This window comes from Trachemys scripta, chromosome 3, assembly GCF_013100865.1.
Source record: "Trachemys scripta elegans isolate TJP31775 chromosome 3, CAS_Tse_1.0, whole genome shotgun sequence".
Classification (NCBI taxonomy): Eukaryota; Metazoa; Chordata; order Testudines; family Emydidae; genus Trachemys; species Trachemys scripta.
In genome coordinates, this window is record NC_048300.1 from 50,441,616 (window position 1) to 50,447,615 (window position 6,000).

A 6,000-nucleotide genomic window follows, 5' to 3' on the forward strand; every position below is an offset into this window, starting at 1 on the left:
TTTGAGTCATGTTTCCTTCCCCTTCCCCCAACAGCAACCCCCCCCCCACCCTCAGCAGCCAATCCCTGCATCTCCCCGGGAGTTAGCTCCGCCTGCAGAGGCAAGAGCAAACAGCTGGGAGCTGCAGAGTGGGGCTGCTGCTTTAGCTCTCTGGGGAGAGGCAACAGCAAAAGCAGTGGCTCTTCCTGCAGCTCCCAGCTCTTTGCAGCCCTGGGGAGAGGCAGCGGCAGCTCCCTGCCGGCTTGCTCCAGCAGCTGCCACGTAGGATGGGGGCCCCACAGCACCATGAGAACAAGCAGGGCCAGCAAAGCCTGGCAAAAATCGGGAGGGGTGTGATCCTATGGGTCGCCTCTGGCTTCTACCCAGCAGGGAGGGATTCTTGGGGCTTCAACCCCACAGGGCGTGCCTGCCGGGGCTCAAGGCTTCAGCAGAAGTGGGGCTGAAGCCCCAAGACACACACCCCCAGGCTGAAGCCCTGAGACACAGCAGGCACTTCTTGCGCGGCTGAAGCCCTGAGACCTAGCAAGTGCACCTCGGCTCTTCAACTTCTGAAGACTGTTGTATGTGGCTTGGTGGGCCACCCTTGATATAGCCTTTTATGTGTTCAAAGAACAGCAATCATTGACTTAAGTTACAGCTGCAAGTGATCAGCAGTTCTGCAAATCAGACCTCTCCCTCTTCTTCCCCCGAGTTGGGCACCCAGAAAATGAAGAACACATAATTAATTACAACCTCTGAAAGTCTGGTTTAAGTAACCTGAGTAGCATCACATACTCTATGGCAACGGCAACAGTGCCGGGTTTACAATAACGCCAGTGGTGCCATGGAGCCGAGCCCATGCTCTGCCCGGAGACCCCATTGGCTCCCCACACTTATTACTTGCTCCTCTCGGCCTGCCTGCAGGCCAGCCAAGGACTCCTCTCTTCCCCCTGGACCGGACCACAGTGCACTTCTGGCTCCAGGCAATCTCTACTTCCCACAACCTGTGGGGCCCTGTCTGTCTCCCCGGAGCTGAGCTGCCTGGGACTAGTGCAGAAGGCTGGTCAGTCTTGGCAGTCAGCGGGGCGGGGGGCTTGGCTGGGCCCCTCCAGGCAAGTGGGTCCTTAGGGAGCCCAGCCGAGGTAGGGCCTGGCCTGGCTGATCGTGCCAGACACAGCTGCCTCCTAGCAGGACCAGTGAGTGCAGCCAGTAGGCAGGGAGTGGGTCTCTGTGTGGTGGTGCTGGGCTGTGAGGAGGCATGGAAGATCTGTGTGTGTTGGGGCACTAGGGAGTGGAGGTTCTGAGGGGGGTGCTGGACAGTTGTGGTGAGGCTGTGGGCAGAGCTGGTATTGTGCATTTGTGGGAGGGTCTCGGGGGAGGGTGCTGGGCATAGCGAGTTGGGGGGAGGGCCCCCCTCTGGCCATAGGGAGTCGAGGAGGTATTGGGTTGGACAGCTGTGTGGCGCAGCACAGGTCCACCACTGACAGGAAGGGACAAGCTGACAGCACAGGGCTGGGCAGGACATTCTGCGTGTGGCAAAAAATAGTGCCCTTGCACTGGGCTGGGCAGAGCAGGGCCACCCCTGCCATACCATGCCCCTGGCTGGCCCCTCACTCCAGGGACCAATCTCCATGCACCATGATCCATTGCCCCCATGGGGGCCCACAAATATATTTGGCACTGGGCCCACAAAAGGTTAATCTGGCCCTGAACGGCAAGGATAGAGTCCTGTTCTCCAGGGTGACATTGAACTGTCTTAACCATGAGACTATCGTTCTGTTCCTGCAATCCTTTGCCTCAATCACAATACACCTTCCAACTCTGTAACAAATGAAGCAGGGGGTTCTACAAGTCACAAATCTCCTTCACCACACAACCTCCAGAGCAGGTGTACCTTGTGCCCTAAATGAGGCAGTGCTTCTGTGGGAACATATAGTATGTGAACGTGTAATTAGAGACTATCATAATGCATATACTCCTCCCAAAGGGGCCAAATTAAGGTTGTGTGGACCTTTCTTAATTAGGCAGCTTGTGATATAAACAGATGTTCATTTTGTTTTCTCTCCACTATTCCAACATAGGAGACCATCTGATTGAAGTCCTAGAATGAAATCATCAATTCCAGGAATTTCCTATTCCAGGTGATCTTCACTTTTGTTGAGTTCATGGATGCCACAATCAAGGGAGTTACAGATCCTCTACCTTCAGATTCCAGTTATTTGAATGATAAGTCATGCTAGTAGTATGGACAAGATCACTTCACCGCACTGCTGAGTAAAGCCAGTGGACAGTGTGGTAAAAAGGTTTATAGGGTTAGGTCACAGTGATCATATGCTTCAAGAGAGGTGGACAGAAAATAGAAGTTCTACTGGCATCGGCAGTGTACAAAATCACTCTGCTGCATCCCTGAGAAAGACCAATAAAGGTAAAACAGCAGAATAAACAAGGCCACACAAACACATACTGAGGGAGCCAGAAGAACAAAATATTTAATACGCTGGATTGCCAGGCTGACCTATAAGAATGGTTAAACTAATTCCGATACTGTACATCCAATTTATTTGAAGGTATTGGATTTGTTTTCTGCATTATCCCACCCCCAACCTCTTTCTGTGAGAGCTCAGGATCCAATGCTGATAGCCCAAAAGGGGTGATGATCTTGAGGATGATTTCAAATTAGAGAGCCATCAGAAGTTTCAGAGCTGGTTAGGAAGCACTGCTACTCTGGTGCTGACTGACATATGCATAAAGTAATCTAGAGAGACAGATGAATATTCAGAGACAACACAACAGGGACACATACAGGAGGCCTCCTGCCCTTCTTACTGACCTGATCTTTGGACTAGCTATGGGTAGTCATACCTCACATCAGGAGAGTAACAGGCAGGAAAATGCTTTCCAAAAGACCAGGTCCTACCACCAAAATGTTACCCTTACGCAACTTAATGCCTCCTTGCACTCTTGCTGCTGTGGAGTGCAAAAAGAGCTATAGCCCCTTTGAACCACTGAATGGATATCCAAGAATACTGTCTTCCCTCAGAATCCTTTAGTACCCCATCTCCCTACCGGGACTGAAGGGAGAAATAAAACTGAAAAACCTTTCCTGTTTGGAAATGTTGGGAAAACTCCAAAGGAACCCACTGCTTTGCCATATTGAGGAGAAACATTGAGGAGAGTTGAGCATTTGTGCATTATTCTATGCATACTAGAAGACAGAGACAGTTTTTCAGAAGACAGAAGGTAAAGAGAGATTCTCCATACTTTGAAAATCAGGAAGAACATGTCAGTAGTCATGTCTAATGGATCAGCAGGTATTCACGAAGGAGAAGTTAGTTTTATGTTCAAACACTCTGTAAAAATAAACTATGACAGATAATTTTAGGACCACCATTTCCACTGTTTGTCTGGCTACTTGTCTTGCACATGTAAATGCTGACATCTACCACCATTTTAACCATCGTGTAATCTGAACCTGATTAGGTAACATGATTAAGTTAAGGTAACATGTGTCTGACGAAGTGGGTATTCACCCACAAAAGCTTATGCTCCAATACATCTGTTAGTCTATAAGGTACCACAGGACTCTTTGTTGCTTTTTACAGATCCAGACTAACAGCTACCCCTCTGATACATGATTAAGTTAAAGTATCAGCAGTCAATGGGACCTTGTCCATACTATTGTTCCCACCATTGCTAACAGCGGTGAACATTTTTAATGAAGAGTGGCTGTCTCTATGCTAGATTATGTCATCAGTCCTCCTTCGGTCAACGTGTACTCTAGCTGCTCTTCAAATTGCCTTTTGCATTTTACAGTTTCACAGTGCAGTTTCCAGGTCATGGACTGTACAGTACTTAAATAATATTTAATCACCCTTTAGGAAAAGCTCTCCACAATACTCACTAAGGCACAGCCGTCAATGGAAGAAGTGCTCATAGTACATAAAGTTAAGCACATATGTAAGTTTTTGTACAATTGGGGCCTAGGAGATTGTGTTTGCCCATACCATCAAGAAAAGCTGAATACAAAAACTTCAGGCCTAATCATCATTATACTTACAATCTAGAATTATTTGTATAGTGCCAATGTAGGGATTTGATTAGGAAGAATGGAATAAGCAAGCTAACTGTTTAAGAACTAAGAAGAGTAAAATATTATCTTAATACTATTTTTTAAAAGTCAGATTATACACGTTTACATATAGTTTAATGCACTTACAAAATTTGGAAAATAAAATGTGTTTGCAAGCAAACAAATAGGCTTAGAGCAAAAACAAAACAATACTTTGATCTGAATTTAACTATCCTTATCTTCTATATACCAAAAAAGTATAGTAAATAGTTGGGTGTCAAGTCAAAAAAAATCAATTAGTGTGACTACCACAGAAGTATTTTACATAGTATCTTTCAAACCAGCCTTATAAAAAAATAGGTTACCTACTTTCTTGCCAGTGTTAAGGGATACAGACAAAGAAGAAAAGACAACACCACCACTCCATCTCCCCATTTCTATACAGTATTTAAATCTTAAATTGAAAAGCAACTGAAAATGACCATCACTGACAACTACTAACTGCCCAACTGAAGAGAAAAATCTGTCAGCCATTGCAAAGCAAATCTTGAAGATATTAGAGAAGAAAATGAGCATTCGTCCCCTTTAAATATACTTTCAACCAGAAGCATTCAAAATGGAGGGAAAACGTCATAATTTAAACTTTTCCCATTTAACTTGATAGAAACGCGTCGATGATAAATGGCTTGAGCACGACCTGGACATGTAACAGATCGCACGTTTGTTTTGGGGCTCGGGAACCCTCCCCTGGCAGTGCGAGTAAAGAGAGCGGACGGTGAAGAGGAAACGATCCCGTGACCATCACTTTCCTCTCCAGCTCCCCGCAGCCGCATTTGCGCGCGATGTAAAGTCTCGCTCGTTTGTTTCGCAGCGCCCCAGTCCCCAGCCCGCCCGCGCCTCGCTCGTTAGCCCGGAACAGGCGAGGGACTCAGTCGTCGTCCGGCTCTTTGGGGGGGGATGACCCCCCCCGGACACCGGCTCGCCCCAGAGGGGAGCCGACCCGTCTCGCGCGCTGGGGAGGGCGCCACACGCCTGTTTTCATGGACGCTTCAGTTCGCGGGGCTCCGTGTGGCAGGGAGGCGAGGGCGGGTAACGGAACCGGTCCCCGCCCGCTCTGAGATGCGAACGCCACTAGCGGGATGTTAGCGAGCGAAACAAACAAGCGCGAGAGAGGTCAGGGAAGGAAGGACGGGCCGGGAGGGGAAGCAGCAGTTTAACAGCGGACCCAGAAGCACAGAGAGAAACGTCTCGGCATCGCGAGGCCCGCAGCGTGGGGGAGGGGGAGGGGAAGGGGATGGGAGGAAGCGACTGGACGCTGCCCTTCCTCCCGGGAAAGCCGCTGTGGGGGTGTGTCCTGGTCCCCGGCTGCCCTCGGTCCCGGATCCTTACCTGGGCTGCCGCCCCCACCTGGCCTGGCAGGAATCGCCTCTGCGACACAGCAGGAGCCGGGGCCGAGCGGACCGGACAATCAACGAGCTACGAAAACCACCACCCTGAGCGACGGTTACAGGGCCGCTGGCGCGCGATGCTTCGGCCGCAGCCCCGCCCCTTCCTGCGAGCTGTTGGGCGCCAACAGTCCCCATTGGCCAGCTCGCCGGGTTTGAATCGCAACCGAGACACGGAATTGGCTACGAGTCGGTGGCGCGTTCCACCCTTTTGTGCCCCTGTCGGGCCCTCCAAGTGACTGAGCTGTCCCAGGCCAGCGGGGAGCTGCAGGGCCGAGTTCGCCCCCCCGGGAAGGGAAACTTCAGCCTCGCTCACCGGGACCCTCAAATCCTAGCCCCTCCCCCGGGCTCTGCCTCATTGGCGGGTGGGGGAGACAGATTCCCACACAGGGCACCAGACCCTCCACCTTTCCCTCTTCTGTCAGAGCTAGGCACCTGCCACTGGGGTTGCCAATCCTCTGAGATTGGCCTGGAGTCTCCAGGAATTAAAGATTATGGCATGTGATG

The 6,000-nt window shown here is 50.2% G+C and overlaps 1 protein-coding gene across 2 annotated transcripts in view; it reads right to left on the minus strand.

Moving 5' to 3' along the window:
• LBR (lamin B receptor) overlaps positions 1–5,602 on the minus strand; it is a 43,056-nt gene extending 37,454 nt beyond the window's left edge. For both annotated transcript variants that reach the window (XM_034764678.1, XM_034764677.1), the window contains exon 1: positions 5,438–5,602. The gene's annotated coding sequence lies outside the window, so the exon portion shown is untranslated. The remainder of the gene's footprint in view (positions 1–5,437) is intronic.
• Between the last annotated feature and the right edge of the window lie 398 nt (positions 5,603–6,000).